The 2,711-nt window shown below is 47.2% G+C and overlaps 1 pseudogene; it reads left to right on the forward strand.

Annotated features, from left to right (window-relative positions):
- Window positions 1-219: 219 nt before the first annotated feature.
- On the forward strand, window positions 220-694 carry LOC142848747 (large ribosomal subunit protein eL28 pseudogene; annotated as a pseudogene).
- The last annotated feature ends 2,017 nt before the right edge of the window (window positions 695-2,711 follow it).

A 2,711-nucleotide genomic window follows, 5' to 3' on the forward strand; every position in this document is an offset into this window, starting at 1 on the left:
TTTCTCAGGGGTTCCCAGGGGTACCTAGAACCCACACTGAACTAAACCACATAAAACAGTTCAGCAAAACAGGAGGATAGCAATGCCAAAACCATGGCCGTGTAGGCACGAGCAATACCTGATACAATATGATAGAAAATAAAACTCCCATTTACAATAGCAATGGAAAATTAAATTTTTTAAAAAATAAACTAAGCGGTCGCCGGTTACCTAGGTGACATAGCCTAGCTTGCTTCTCTGCTTCACATCTTTCACGTGCCCCGTTTCCCCATAGGCGCCGCCATGTCTGCGCATCTGCAATGGATGGTCGTTCGGAACTGCTCCAGTTTCCTGATCAAAAGGAATAGGCAGACGTACAGCACCGAACCCAATAATCTGAAAGCCCGCAACTTCTTCCACTACAACGGGCTGATTCACCACAAGACAGTGGGAGTGGAGCCCGCGGCCGACGGCAAAGGGGTCGTGGTGGTCATGAAACGCAGATCCGGTCAGCACAAACCAGCTACTTCTTACGTAAGGACCACCATCAACAAGAATGCACCGGCCACCCTGAGCAGCATCAGGCACATGTACTGCCCCGATCTGCGCATGGCGGCCATCCGCAGGACCAGTGCCATCCTACGAAGCCAGAAGCCTGTGGTGATGAAGAGGAAACGGACCCGTCCCACCAAGAGCTCCTGAGCCCTACACCCCAGAAGCAATAGTCTAATGACTTTTTTCAACCATCAATAAATAAATAAATAAATAAATAAATAAATAAACTAAGCAAAGAACTGCTGAAATGTTACAAGAAGAGAACTGTAATACACTTCTGAAGAACAGTGAGGTCAGGGGATTCCCCCTCAGTTAACTTGCAAACTTACTAAGATCTTTAAGAAGTTCCAGAGGCTAGGGCTGGAGAGACGACTGAGCAGTGAACCATGTGCATCTTGCAGAGGATCCAAGTTCAGGTTCCAACACATAACAGGCTCACAAGTGCCTGTAACTTTAGCTTTGGGGGACCTAATGCCCTCTCTTGACTGCCATGAGCACTGCACTCACATTCAGACAAACACGTGTGTCTGTGTGTGTGCACATGTGCATGCATGTGCACACACGCGCGCAATTACAAACAGAACCATTCCTTTTTTTAAAATTCAAAGTAGCTTTTCAGAACTAGACAAGCTGATCCTAAGGCTCACATGGAAAACTAGCATGCAAGAATTGGTGCAGAAACAGAAGAGAACTACAAGAAAGGAATTAGGCCTACCGGGTTAGTTTTTATATAGTCTCTGTAGTTAAGATGATAGTGTTACAGAAATAAACGGAGCATCAGGACAGACTGGCATCCAGAGCCGTAGCCAGCTACCCTGGAAACCCTGTGCATGGTGGAAAAGCATCTCTCCCCGTGGCCAGGCAAAGGGGACTGTGGTGATCTGAATGAGAAATGTCTTTAGCAACACCGGAGACAGAAATGCATTTCAACACTTGGTGTCCAGTGAGTGGCACTACTTTAGAAGGTGCAGCTTGCTGGAGGAGGTAAAATCACTTGGGTGGGCTTTGAGAACCCATAATCTCGTGTGTTCTCCTAACTCCCTGTCCTCTTCCAGCCATAATGGATTCTATCTGTACCGAACCATGAGCCAAAATAAAACCTTTCTTCCCCACGCTGCTTTTGGTCGTGGTATACTTTACCACGGCAACAGGAAAGTAACTAACACAGAAACTGGCGATGGCAAGCGGAGCCGTGGCTGTGGCGAACCAGGTGGCCTTTCTGTTCTCAGACTATTCTGTGGAAGAAGCTGGAACTATGTGCTGTGGGCAGAACTCATGGAACATTCTTCTGTAATCTTAAGTCAGTGATGCTGCCCAGAATGTGGACAAGGGGAGGCCTGGCCCATGAGGCTCGGCAGGGCAACAAGGGCTCTACCGGACTTGAGCTAGCGGCTGTTTGTGGGATACTTTGGCTAAAAATCTGGCTGCATTCTGCACACGTCTTGAGAATTTTTATGAAGTTGTATTAAAAAGAAATGGACCAACTTTGTTGGCAGAAGAGATTTCAAGACAGCTCAACAGCCCATGGCATAGCTCCGCTGATGACGCTCATGTAGGTCTACAGGGGGAAAAAAGTGAGGACCAAAGAAAATGAGTGATTCAGAAAAGAAATAAGCTTAAGAACCCTAAGTCTGAAGTCATGTGCTGGAAAAAGACACCTCATTATTAAAGAGGTTGGCACCATTAAAGACAAGTTCCTGACTCCACACTGGAACAACAGGAAGGGGTCCTGAGGGTAAGACCCAACCCAGCTAAGCCTCCAACATGTAAAAGGAGAGAACCTTGGGGGTTTATGTTCCTAGAAATAAGATTATCTCAAGAATTTTTCCATCATCTTCAGAATACAGAAGCTCATGCCCCTGAGTGCCAGGCTTCATCTAGAGCTGATATGGGAACTTGGCAATGTCATCCACTTTGTTCTGGATTCGGAGCCTAGAAAGGGTCACAGAGTCTACCTCTGCTTTTGAAGATCCACTGAGGCCAGGCAATGTGTGGCAGGTTTGGAGTCCCTGAAATGAGGCCATTGCATGAAGCTGCGAAGGAGAAGCTTGGGTTGTAGTAGCTATCCAAGATGTCAGAGATACCAGGGATGGCAGAGAAGGAGTAGAACCAGCCCAAGAGAGAGCGAGCGAGATGTAGGTAGCAGGCAGCAAAGATGGAGAGCTGGAGCCATCTAA

This window comes from Microtus pennsylvanicus, chromosome 4, assembly GCF_037038515.1.
Source record: "Microtus pennsylvanicus isolate mMicPen1 chromosome 4, mMicPen1.hap1, whole genome shotgun sequence".
Lineage (NCBI taxonomy): Eukaryota > Metazoa > Chordata > Mammalia > Rodentia > Cricetidae > Microtus > Microtus pennsylvanicus.